Genomic DNA, 13,978 nt, shown 5'->3' with positions numbered 1-13,978 from the left:
CTTACTCTAAGGTGGGCTAAGTGCTGTTTTCCAGAAGAATTCCTTAGTTTCAACTAGATCGAAAGGCCAGATACAGTATAGACGCAAGAACATCAGACTTGGGGTCTGGAGCTCTAATGCTTAAGTCCATACTCTGCCCTTTATATGAAGAGGGACAATGCATGACAGTTTTCCCAAGATTGTCCCGATTTACACCTACTACTCAATGTAGCTATTAAGAGTACCCCTTTTCATTCTCAACAGTGTCCTGGTTTGGAAAGTAAAGGATATGGTCACCCTACTTACAAGCCATGTAGGATCAGGCAAATGACTAACCCTTTTGTGTCTCCATCTCTTATTTGCCTAAAAATACCCATTCCCGAACATTATTTTGAGTGAATAAGAGTGCAAACATGAAAAAGCATATAACAACCCAATATACTAAGCAAGTGTAACATATTAGATGAGCTGCTATTTTTCAGACTTCTGCCTGGGGTAAGCAAGATCAAGGATTTGTAGACTTCCCATGGCTGGGCTTGATTCTTGCTCAGTGCAGTTGTTGCCTTTTCTCTCAGGGCCCCAGCCAGCCCAGTGAGAGGGTCGGTTCCCCTTCTGTTTCACCCTGTCAGAGCTCTCCACTACATCCTGTGTACACCACACGCACTCCTGCTTCCTAACTCTTCTGCATACTCTCCTCATTTTCTGGAGTATCTTCTCTTTGCCACTCTCACTGTTCACCTTCTTAGCTAAAGTCCAATCTCAAATCATGTCATTTGAAAGAAGACTTCTGTTAGTGTGTTTAGGGGTTTGGGGGTGCTATCTAAGATTCTGGCCACTTAAGTTTAGGTACAAAAACAATAAGTAGGAAATGAAATATAGTTTTATCAATTATGGAAAGCAATGATGCTACAATGCAGCACTCTGACCAGTGGCTGGATTAGCTCTAGGCTGGGATGGGGAATTCTATTTCCTTTTCCAGATCTAAATCTTGAAATTCACATGCTTAGGTGCGCCAACGCGGGAAGTGAAAGAGGAAAAGGGAGAGAGGAAAGAAGAGAGAGAGGGCTGGCCTATGGAGCTGACTCAGAACCCACTGATTAGAAGACTTCAGGTCTTCTCACACTTGAAATCATGAAAGGATGACAAATTCTTTCATCCCAAACTAATTACTCCCTTCTTTAACACCATTTTTACTTAAAGGCAACACTGCATAGTTTAATGAATTGTTCTCTGATTGTTTCTTGATGGTCATTTTTTAAACAGTGATGATATTATCAGCTCTTGGATATCACTGATTGGTTCTTCACTTCTTCGGTATCTTTGAGAGAATCTAAGATAAACTGGACTCCTACTAGGTAATTGTTATTGGTTGAAGGATTGAGTTGCAGGCTTAAATAGCCAAAGTTTTGGGGGAGAAACTTGACCTTTTCTAATTTGATAAGATCACATGATGGGACTGTGCCCTAATGCTGAAAATATCTCTGTCACTATATTGCTATAAAAGCCCCCCAGTGCTACAAAGAGGGAGAGGTGCTGAGATTGTATCAGCAAACACTTCACCAACTCCTTCATGCTCCTGAAAACATCAGAACAGAGGAAGCATGGAGAACAATCCAGAAAACCTATGGAAAAGACCAACTGCTGGTCAACAAACTCATCTCCTCTTCATCCTGTACCTGTAGCTACATTTTATTTCCCAGCCTCCCTTGCAGGTAGGTGTGTCTATGTGGTTGGGTTCCGGCCAATGGAATTCTGGCAGATGTGTTGTAGGCCACTTCCTGGCCCACACATGGTCTACCACACTGACCTCCTATACTCTTGCCCTTCTGCCTGGCCAGAATGAAGATGACCCACAGGGAAACACCGAGAGTCCTGGACTGGAAGGCTTGCACTGGGAGCTGGTCCTTAAATTAGTGCTTGCAGGAGAGCTACCCAAAATGGAACACTGGCATCAGTTGTAAAGAGGACTAAACTTGTATTATTTTGAGTTGCTGAAATTTGAGGTTTACCTGTTATTATTATTAGTATTAGTGTGCTAGTGCCTTCTTGATCTTATCAGAATAATCAAGGATTTCTTTCCCTCACAAATTATGTCACTAATGCCAGTTACTAAAAGAATCTATTGGCTGTAAAATGTACCTTGATTTCAGAGAGCTTAAAAGGTGAAAAAAATGTGTATCTTAAATTGATGAAATAGGATAATTCAATGTTCCTGCATGGAATTTTTCATAGCCTTTGTGTGAGTCCCATAGCGGGTGCCTTGAAGAATGGAAAAACTACTCTTTCTAATGATCAAAACATAAACTCTTAGAGGACTTACAGTTAATCTCCTTTATTCTCTCTCATGTCCCACACCCAGAACATCGCCTGGTACACTGTAGGAACTCAGTAAAATTTGTCGAATGAGAGACCAATGTCCACATTTTAGAAACCAAATGGTAATTTATTAATTTGTGATAAGAAATCTAACTTGAGGGGCGCCTGGGTGGCTCAGTCGTTAGGCGTCTGCCTTCGGCTCAGGTCATGATCCCAGGGTCCTGGGATTGAGCCCCGTGTCGGGCTCCCTGCTCAGTGGGAAGCCTGCTTCTCCCTCTCCCACTCCCCCTGTTTGTGTTCCCTCTCTCGCTGTCTCTCTCTCTGTCAAATAAATAAATAAAATCTTTTTTAAAAAAAGAGAGAAATCTAACTTGAGCATGCTGCCTGTAGCATTCAGGTCTGTGTGAGGAGGAATTCTCCTGCAGTTAAGCCTCATGGGAAAGTGAATGACAGTGAGGAGCATGGATTCAAAATCCAGAGATATCGGGTGTTTAATGGCTTCATGGTATGATGCATGTTAGCAGGGCTTCTGAAGCATGCGGGAGGAGAGTATGTGGAGGCAGACAGCTTACCTTTTTATACAGACTCCTGAAGAGCTGCCTCAAGACTGCAAAGCTGAGTTTATGTATTTATGTGAATTATAGTCTTCAGTGTTAAAAAAAATCTATAAAGCTGTTTGTCCTATTTTCTAAATAATTTCAAGGGGATGCTTTGTTTCTGATGATTGTGTTTAGGTCTCTGTGAGGATGTCTCTGTCACTGGAAGAGGAACACACACCATATAAGAGCTTGTCCTACTCTGACGTGCATTGAGTTGGCTCTTTATGGCAGGGCAGTAAGTAGGGACCGTGTCTTGCCCATTGCTGTATCCCCAGTGCCCAGTACAGCACCTGGCACTGAGCTGGTGCTCAATGCATATTTTATGAATAAGTTGTAACTATTAGTTAGAATGGCTGAAAGGATGACTCAAAGCTGAAAACCATATCAACTCCTATCTGGAATTGGAAAATAATATTAGCCCCATTTTTTGAGTTATGTTCTATGAGCCAGGCATTTTACACATATCATCTTGTCTAATATAAAAGGAAAGCACTAGCATTATTTCTAAAATAGAAAGAATTTGAGACTCAGAAGGACAAGCCATTTGCACAAAGTCCCAGATTGACAGAGCTCAGGTGTGAGCTGAGGTTTGATCTCCGATTAAGCCATTCTTGCCCGCTCTGCCTGAGAAATGGTGTGCTTTGAACAATGGAATAGCACCATTGCTCCAACATGACATAGCTCCAACTGTGTACGCTCCTACCTTCTTGGTGGAGGCGCCTGGCCTCAAACCAGCAAGTCCGCACAGAAGTGAATAATGCTGTTTTTTTTGAGAAAAATGGTTCTCATTTGAGCCGTACCCTTTCAGGTACCAGCCTAAGGCATTTGGGGTACCAGGTAAGAGTGAGCACGGAGTGGTTGACCACATGCCATCTATTACTTCAGCTGTTCAGGATCTGCAGCGAATTCCAGATGCCGGTTTCTGCAGCATAGTATTATAGGCTGAGGGACCAAAACATTTGCAAGGACATGGACTCCTTAGAGGTGCTAAAGGTAGGTCTCCCTGGGAAATGAAAAGGTTGCAATGTCATCATCTTTTAAGTTATAATGAAACACTCCTAGCTTTCCTTTTAATCTGAATGAAAAATCAATGCACTTTTACCCTGTGGCAGAATAGAAGTGAGACTTATATTTCAAAATAAACATCTCTGACATCCTGTCTTATGCACAGTTTATTTTGATTCAGACAGTTACAATTTGTTTTTCCTCCAGGAAGGAGGGGTGACGGTGTACATGTTACCCCCTCTCTTCCTTCCCTGAGTCCTCACCGTTCTTAGGCTGATTCATAGCATCATACTGGCCACAGATTGAAAGGATTTTACATGTGCTGGAATAGTTTGAGATAGTTCATGTTTCAGATTGGTCAGCAAACATATCACCTCTTTTTTATTCAGTGCTAGGAACTCAGCTCAGTGAGATCATTCTCAGGGAACTGATTATTTGCCAGGCATCAGTTTCTGTAATAGTAGTTGATAGTGAGTGGTCTTTGTAGAAGTCATGAATGCAATGCTCTCTGTTCTCTGAATGCTGGTTGGAAACCAGGGAAATTTTGTAAACTGGTGATTCTATCTAGAAATTTTCGTGTAGGTACAAGACCAATTAGGGTCTCTGGTTGCTGTGCATGCAGCAGGGGGCCCTGAAGAAACCCCAAGTGCGAGGCAGAGTACTCTTCTTTTTCAGTGAAACGCTTCTACCCTAGTTTTTGGCCTAAACAATGAAGAATATAAGATGTTCTACGGAATTTAAAACCAGTCACTCTCTACACTGTTTCTGAAAAGGAGAACATGAATAAATATCTTCAGGTGACACGGACTGTCTTTGAAATTATTGCCAATGAAAATTATGCTCTTAATATTTTCTTTAGCTAGTGTCATACCTCTGTCTATAATGACACAGGTTTGTTGCTCACCTCTCTGGTTATTGCAGTGGCATCAGAAACAGTATCTCACATGAAATATTGAGGTAATAATGCGCATGGACTTGCAACCACAATCTCAATCTGAGCATGCAAGCTGTGTTGTATTTCTTTATTAACAAATAAAGTCTATCCTGAGCCCCTGTCTTGTCAGGTTGGTGAGAAGCTGGTCATTGTTGGTGACTAGGAAATTTCCAGTTTATTCTAGAACAATGGCAGTTGAAATGACAAAAGTAACAACAACAATAAACCCTAGCTTCAAGGTGGCCCCTTTAGTTTTCTGTAAGAATGAAACACCCCAAGCCTTTAAGAGCCTTAAAAGTCAATGTCTATGTGGCTTCCATGCCTCATTTTGACAAGGGAAATTTTTCGATGCCAAGAATCTGAATCCTCATCACACATACCTATTAGTCCTTCTCCTTGAAGTGCTCACTGGGCAGGGCGTGCTTTTTTTGCTTTTAGACCCTGATGTTTTTATGTTGACAGGAGGTGGGTTTACTATAAAGCTAATTAAAACTGGCCTCAAGGGGCCCTTTCAATGACCTTGGAGGGGCCCTGACAATGTGTTCGTATGATCACATGTTCTGTAAAATTTTCAAATGCAAAATATTTTAACCATCAACAATGAAGACCGCTGTCTCCATTCTGACTTCTCATGTTAGGTGTCTTTGAGGTTTACTGGCATTTTGGAAGTCACACTACATGGAGTCAAGGAAATGTTTAGTTTGCTTAGATCATGTTCAGTGCCTCACATATATGATTGTGTTATTGCTGGCTGTAGGTATAGCGTAGGAATGGCTTCCAGGGATCCTCCTACATATGACTCTTTCAGCATTGTAAAACAATGGTGTGGGACCAGAGGTTGGTTGTGATATATAAATGTATCCTAAGGCACTGGAAATAAGTGGGTATTGGAGGAAAAAATAAGGTTTGAAATGTTTGGAGCCAGAAGCTAGTCTATGGGGAATTCTCTCAGTCATTGGGTGTTTATTATTGAAGCAATTCCTGTTGATGCCTAATGAAGACGTTCTCTGAAAGTAAACACTTGTTGATGCATTACATAATTATAAATGTAACATATTTTTCTTTTTAAAGTGAAAATCATGAAAAACATTATCAGAATTTTTGCATTTGTAGAGCAGAAACCTTTAAATACTAAGTCCTTCTCTGTGTGAAATCACATGTTTTATGCATTCCAACATATTAGCTCACATCTTGGCCTAGCTGAGGCATATTGTCATGAAGTAACGTGAAGGTTCCAGATGGCTTGGCGTACAAAATTACCACCAATACAGCAAAAATCCTCAAGAAAGAGTGGTCTAGTGACAGAACTCCTACATGGATTCATTGATACGTTACCAATACTAATTATATATTACTATATTAAACGCTCCAATATTTAACGTATTAGTTTTATCAGTGCACATTAATCTATATAATTGCATATATAATAGAAATATTATATAACTATATAGCTCACTATAACGTGACAGTAGACTAAAAATAAATTTTTTATATGCCTTATTTTCAGATTAAGATAACGTCATACATTGTTATCTAGAATTATTAATTATATATACGTTCGGATACTATGCAAAGAATATTCTAGTGGAAGCCAAAACTGTAACAGAGACAATCAGGCAGAAGACAGTTTGGTACAGGGGGCCTGGGTGGTGCAGTCAGTTAGGCGTCCAACTCTTGGTTTTGGCTCATGACATGATCTTGGGGTCGTGAAATCAAGCCCCATGTGGGGCTCCGTGCTGAGTGTGGAGTCTGCTGAAGTTTCTCTCTCCCTCTCTCTCTGCCCCTCTCCGCCTCACATGTGTGCTTTCTCTCTCACTCTCTCTGAAATAAATAAATCTTTTTAAAAAAGACAATCTGGTACAAAAAGACAAAATTTGGCATATCAAACCTCTCTTACTGCAACCAAAACTAAAAATCTGTGTGGTCATCAGAGCACACAGGGATTTCAACAACAACTTTATTGGGAAAATTCATTGACTTCGATAAATTCCATGCTTGTCCTTGTAAATTGACTTTAACACTGTTTAATTAAAAAAAGCAGATTTTTTCCCCCCAAAGCATGATGCTGGTTATATTTACAGGGAATTAAATAGAACGTACAACAGACAGTAGAAATATTTTTCAAGTACATATGAACAACAACAGGAAAAACAAAAAGCACAATGTTTAAACTGCTATAAGATCACAGGTAGTGAGTACAAGATAAGATGTTGTGTATACTGTATAATTTATAAAGTATTTCAATAAGTCAGACATAACTTCCTAAAAGTCAGGAGGACTCTCCAGACAAGAAGGTACTTGAATGACAGATCAATCAAATACAAATATACGAGATGAACACCTTGAAGAGCAGAGAAGAAAGAACAGTCAGTTTTATTGGTAATGTTTTGTATTATTTTTAAGCATTTATAAGTGAATGGGATTTGCCCTTCAGAGGGTACAATGAAAAATGGTGTTCTTTAAATAATGATAATTACTGAAATCATGGGAATTTTTGAACAAATCATTGTATTTATTCAGTTTTGTATGAGCACACTGAAAAATGTCAAAATGAAAAAGTGGTTGCGACTCAATTATTGCAAATCATTTATCAGAATTAAATCATGGGAAAATGTGTAAAAATGAAATAATAGCTAAGTAAACAAGATATCAAGTATTACTACTTTATTGTTGAGTCTACACTAAATGTGATTGGTTGGCCCTTATTATATGCTACTGTTCTCACTGAAACCTTATGAATAACTTTTAATTCTTTTGCCAGCCAAAAATTCTGTGTGAGAGGAAGTGATAAGCAGAGATAATGAATATGACCTTGGATTGCTTGATAATCCAATTAGTGAAGAGGAGTGACTCATACAAATACATTGGAAAAAGATTTAAATTTCTTGCTGTTTTGACATAAAATAGTGACTTCAATGACCATATTGTAAATGCATGTGACCCTATCCATGAAGACATAGATAGGACAAATGGATCAGTGGGCATCATCATTGAAAGAGTATTTAAAATTGGTCACCACAAAAACAAACAAAACAAAACAAAACAAAAAGAACCTTGAAATGACCTGAAATCTTCCAGCTCATATATAAACTATAGACTTGATAGAGGTTTCCTAAATTTGACAACTCTAAAGATTTACATGATATTACCAAAGGAGTTGTAGAACTGAAAGAAACTTTTCTAAACTTAAATAAAGATCATAATATTGCAAAATTCAGTGGACCATACTAGAAGAAATACTGAATTATCTACCTTTTCTTTAGAAAATACACAAATGTCATATGAAAAAAATCATTGAAGTGTACGCAGCTGAAAAGTAAGCAAAAGCAGAATCACATAGGTGTGTGGGTCAGTTCTTTTAAGAAAAGAGCGCTGTGAATTGTGCAAGACTGTTGAATCACAGATCTGTACCTCGGAAACAAATAATGCAATATATGTTAAGAAAAAAAAAAAGAAGATAGCAGGAGGGGAAGAATGAAGGGGGGGAAATTGGAGGGGGAGACGAACCGTGAGAGACAATGGACTCTGAAAAACAAACTGAGGGTTCTAGAGGGGAGGGGGGTGGGGGGATGGGTTAGCCTGGTGATGGGTATTAAAGAGGGCACGTTCTGCATGGAGCACTGGGTGTTATGCACAAACAATGAATCATGGAACACTACATCAAAAACTAATGATGTAATGTATGGTGATTAACATAACAGTAAAAAAATAAGAATGAATATAGAGAGATAAATTTTAGAAGAAACTCTTATCAGGAACATTATGTACTAAATGCTTTCTCCTGGCTTTTTTTTTCTTTCATTTAGTTCTTTGAATTTTTTTCAGTAGATTATTCTAAGTTTGAATTTGAATTATGTTTATGTCTTGGGAACTGGTCCTTATATACAAGTAATCAAAGAAAATGTTGAACGTGCAATTTTTTAAATAAAACAGGATTAACAATGTAAAGGATTATGAAAAATGTCTTCAGAATGAGCAAACTGAGAGACAGAAGAGGTGGTACCAACATGTATTATCAAATTTTTTTGGTAGAATATGTTCAGAATTAATTGAAAAGTAATCTTCTATACTAAAAAAAAAAAGAAAAGTAGTTTTACAAGTAAAGCTACTATATTTATGGATTTGTAATGTTTTCTGTTTTCAAATGCTTTGAAAATTTGTGATCTGTTGTGATTTCTCCTCCTAAATTTATTTTGAAATCTAATTTTGTATTCGTAATTTTTTATTTTTTTAAGATTTATTTATTTGAAAGAGAGAGAGAGAACGAGTGGGAGGGGCAGAGGGAGAGGAGAGAGAGACTCCTCACTGAGCATGGAGCCCGACTTGGGGCTTGATCTCATGACCATGAGATCCTGACCTGTGCTGAAACCAAGAGTCAGAGGTTCCACCCCCTGAGCCACCCAGATGCCCCCATAATTTTTTATTTTATTTTTAGATTTTTAAAAAATTTATTTGAGAGAGAGAGAGAGAAAGCAGGAGCAGGGGGAGAGGCAGGAGGAGAGGGGAGAAGCAGACTCCCCACCAAGCAGGGAGCCCGATGTGGGGCTCGATCCCAGGACCCCAGGACCATGACCTGAGCTGAAGGCAGGCACTTAACTGACTGAGCCACCCAGGTGCCCCAATTTTTTATTTTTTAAAGGAGACTCATTCAAGCATATAAGCTTCACCCCCATGAAACCCTTGGTCTGTCCTTCTCATTTTAGGCTCCATTCCAGTGTGAAGGTTTCTTCTTCTTTCTCCCTCTTTGGACCACTCTCCCTTCTTGCCTGGAACAAGTTGTGCTTTACACTTTAGCTGGGAAGATCAGAAGTGACTTCTGCTTTAGGAGCAATCCCTTATTTTTCCCCAGCAGCGCTGGAGCCCAACAGAGAGGGGCAGTGTCATGGAGGGTGGGGAATACAGAGACCAAAACCAAAACTCTACCTCTGGGTAGCATTCTGCCATGTTCAAATTGCTAATAAGTGTGCCCTCCCCTTGCTATGCCCCCTTGCTATGCCAGCCCCCCATCTCCTGTTCATTCTCCACTACGAAAGCAAAAATTTAAAGCAATAAATGAAGGCCTCACTTGATCAGATGACTCTCACTGATTTATTTATTGGTACCTGCTCTGCATGAACAATTCTGTGTTGTCCACTGGTGTTATTTTCAAAGATTTGGAGCTTTAAAGAAGGATCATGTGTGGAGGTTGGAGGTGAGGTGGTCAGGTGGCCACTCAGCAGCTCAGAAGAGCTATGTCATTTTCTAATTGATATGCTGGACTTTAGGGTAAGATTTTCTGAAAGAACATGTCTGTGTTTAAAAGGATTTCGAATATCATTAGTCTTTATGCAATTTTAAACTCATGATTTGTAAGGCTCCTCAAGATCCAGCCCAAGCTCATTGACTGCTTGTCCATGATATGCATTCTCTATGCCAGCCAAAGAGAACCGCTTCTCTTTGTCTCAAATATGCTAAGTGCTCATGACCTCCACACCCTGCACACACTCTTCCCACCTATATCCAGGAGCACCTTCCTTCCCTGTCCCAGAGACAAACTTCTTTTCCTCTCCCTTCCAGCTTAAAAGCCATATATGCTCAGTGGTGGCTCTTTTGACCCTGTTCTCGTTTCTTCCTGCCCTCTGGCAAGCCCGGGCAATCATTTATTTATTGATTCAATTTCATCATGGGACTTCGACATTGCCTTGTAATTATTTGTCCTGTTTGCTCATTATGAGTTTTCCTACAGCATTTATCTTGTTTATCTTGTATCTTTGAGACCTAGCTCAGGACATGGTAACATACATAGCAGGTGCTTGGAAAAAAAATTACTCAGTGAATGAAGAAGAGATTTTAAAAATGAGGTAAGCTAAACAGTGTTTGTCAAGACAAAGGAATACTTCCCCGAGAAACCATTTCTTGAGCTACAAACCTCTAGTCTGTGTTTGTACTAAGCAAACGAAATGACAGATATGTCTTACCTTCATTCTACTCTGTAATCCCTCTTCCCTTCCCTGACTGACACAGCCTTAGGCTCGCCACATGATGTTTCCGTCTGGTCAGTTCGAGGAATATATAAATCAATGGTTTCTTTCCTATCAGTTGCTTCCTCCCTTTGAAATGGGAGAGTACAGAGCATGTGTTTGCCCATTTCTTTTAACTACTTTTTTCCAATGCTTATTCCGCTGTGGAAAATCTAATGTCCCTGTTTTTCAGGCATCTAAGGAAGATCCTTTTCCTCTTCTTTTGTTATATTTCTGCGACAATATCCTCAAGCCACGGCATGGCATAGGAATCATGTGAACATTACATTTTTATCAGGAAAAGGGAAGGTTGCTTTAAAAATACATGAATGCAGCAAATATTTATTGAGCACAGGCTATTCTATGTAATGGGGTCATAGAGGTGACCAGGACAGACAGCATCCCTAACATCATGGAGCTTGTTGTCTAGCTGGGGAGACCAGATAAAAGAAATACTCAGAACAGGGTGCCTGGGTGGCTCAGTTGGTTAAGCAACTGCCTTCAGCTCAGGTCGTGATCCTGGAGTCCCAGGATCGAGTCCCACATCGGGCTCCCCGCTCAGTGGGGAGTCAGCTTCTCCCTCTGACCCTCTCCCCTCTCATGCTCTCTCTCACTCTCAAATAAATAAATAAAATCTTTAAAAAAAAAATACTCAGAACAAGTAACTATACTAATTCCTAGTAATTATGATTGAGATAAATGCATGAATGCCCAGCCCAGGATGCTACGCTGCTTTAGAAGGGCCCGGTGTCCATCCCGGTGGATGGGCCTCTGGTTTGAGATCTGAAGCTGAGCAACCATGTGATGTGGGGAAGATGGATCGAGTAGGGGGGCTTTAAGGACAGAAGCAGCAGCATGTCCAGAGATCCTCAGCTCAGAGAATCCTGCAAAGATTGAGGAAGAGAGAAAAAGTCTGTGAGACAGGAACAGAGAAGGCAAGAGCATGACTGGATATGAAGTTCATTAACAGAGTAAAATAACAAAGCAGTGTGGTCAACCTTGAAGCTCTGCTGCTGTCCAGAGGTTCTTTTTTCAGACTGACTTTCTTAACTCAGCTTTCTTGCTTTTTCTGCTGTTTAATTATGAATAAAACGCGATATTTTCTCCTTTTGTCCTCCCAAATGTAGTGCGTTTCAGCCAAATTATGGGTAATTTAGGCATCTGTGGACATGTGTGGAACTCCCACCATCTTTTATGTGTTTGCCTCTGGGAAACAAAGCCTCCTGAAATTCAAACAGCCTACTTCCTGTGTTCTTCTGGAGCACCCCATTTCTAAGTTGGGAAGTGGCTGCCTACACAGGGGTCTTGTCTGTGATGACTGCTGAAGAGTGAACATTAAACTCATTCTGAATAGCAAGTGATAAAGCTCTTCTATCTGCCAGCGAAATTGTGGTTTTCATAATTTTATTGCTGAAGAAAGAGTTGTCATGGCAATGATTTACATAACTTGGAGCAGCCATTGGTTAAGTACTGTTAATGATGTGCTTTCAATGCACCAAGAAAGTACTGTATAATGAGGAGTTTGCTCAATGCTTTGTCAGAGTTGGTGTATTTCCTGGTTTTGCTGACATAATTGATCAAATTTTTAGAGCCTCAGGTGATTTCTATACATGTTTATTTTAATCCCTCAAGATGTTCCATTATGTCAGGAATTGTCCCTTTGCTTCTTTGTGCTTTAACCTCATGCTCAGTTCATTTGGTGAGCTTATGTGGGTTCTCACAGAATGCATTTGTGAGATCCGAATCTTAGCAACTCTAAAATAATTTAATTGAATTAAAAAAATATTTTCAAGTGCCCACTGTGAACAGGGCATAATGCTAGGCTCTGCAGAGGATAGAATGGATTCTGAGGCATGTACCTAAAAAATGCAGAAGGAAATTTGGAAATAAAATAAATGTTGCTTGATGTTATGATTATATAGAGTAGCATTGCTATGGGTTAGAATTTGCAGCTCATGCCACTGAGACTGAGAGTGGTGTGTGAGCACTGGAAGTCACTGCTGAATTTTCTGTACTCCTCTCTGGTTTATTTTCTATGGTTCTTGTAAAAGGGAGGCAGCATAATGAAGTCATTAAGAGTGGAATCTGGGACTCCTTCATTTAAGCACGTTTCTTATCTTCACTGAGTCAGTTTCCTTTCTATAAAATGGGGTTATAAAACTATTTTCTTTAGAGATTCATCTTGAGGAGTAAATGAGTTAGTATGCACAAAGTATATAGATGAGTGACAGCAAATGCTGAGCAATTAGTAATAATAATAACATTATGGTGATGGTGATGATGATGATGGGTGAAGGATGGTGATCCATTTAGGTACATGTGGCACATCTTGGTTTCCTGATTTAGTCCAACTTTGGGTCTTTCTAATCAGTGAATCGTCTGGCTCAAAAAGATGGACACATCTATCCATCCAGTAATCATTGATTCAATAAACATGAATTGGGAGTCACTAGTTAGATGCTAGAGATATAGTGATGAAATAGACATAGTTGGAGTAGGGGGACCAATCAGTGGTTGTAGCCAGTTTGGATTTCATGGAGGAATAGCATTGCAAATACAAATTTGGAGATTGGCACTGGGTTGCCAACATTTTACTTTGCCGGGTCAGGATGCTTAAAAGAGGCAATTTCATTTTGTATCACCACATTTCGACCCCACAGCAGTAGGAAGAACATAATATCACAATAGATGAGTCTATAAAATTAAATAAATTTAGCATCGAGGAGAAAGGGCCCAAAATAGGTGCTCGATAATTATTTGTTGAATGAACTTGCCATTTCCTTGTTTTCCGCAGGCCTGTGCAGACCAGTGAATCTTTGTTTGCAGACCAGTATTTAGGAATATGGGAGAAAGTGGGCTTCTGTTCTTGCATTTAGATTAGACTCTGCAGACACCTTTTACTTCATACATCTCCAAGGAGAAAACTAGATGCAGAGGTGTAAGGTTATCCGTTTAACAGAAGGTAGTCAATGATGTTTAAATAAAAGGGGTTACCAAGGAGAAGGCTTGGAGTGTTCTTTGATAAATTATGGGAATGGATTTTAGTTCATAAATCAAAAATTTGTATGAGCTTTTTGTGAATTTTATATGCTTTGTGGTTGAAGGTTATATTCCTGAGAGTTTAAGCAGAAACTTCATGGTTAACA

The sequence above is a fragment of the Halichoerus grypus genome, chromosome 9 (assembly GCF_964656455.1).
Source record: "Halichoerus grypus chromosome 9, mHalGry1.hap1.1, whole genome shotgun sequence".
Classification (NCBI taxonomy): domain Eukaryota; kingdom Metazoa; phylum Chordata; class Mammalia; order Carnivora; family Phocidae; genus Halichoerus; species Halichoerus grypus.
The sequence above is the reverse complement of the archived record's forward strand: the minus strand, read 5'-3'. Positions refer to the sequence as shown.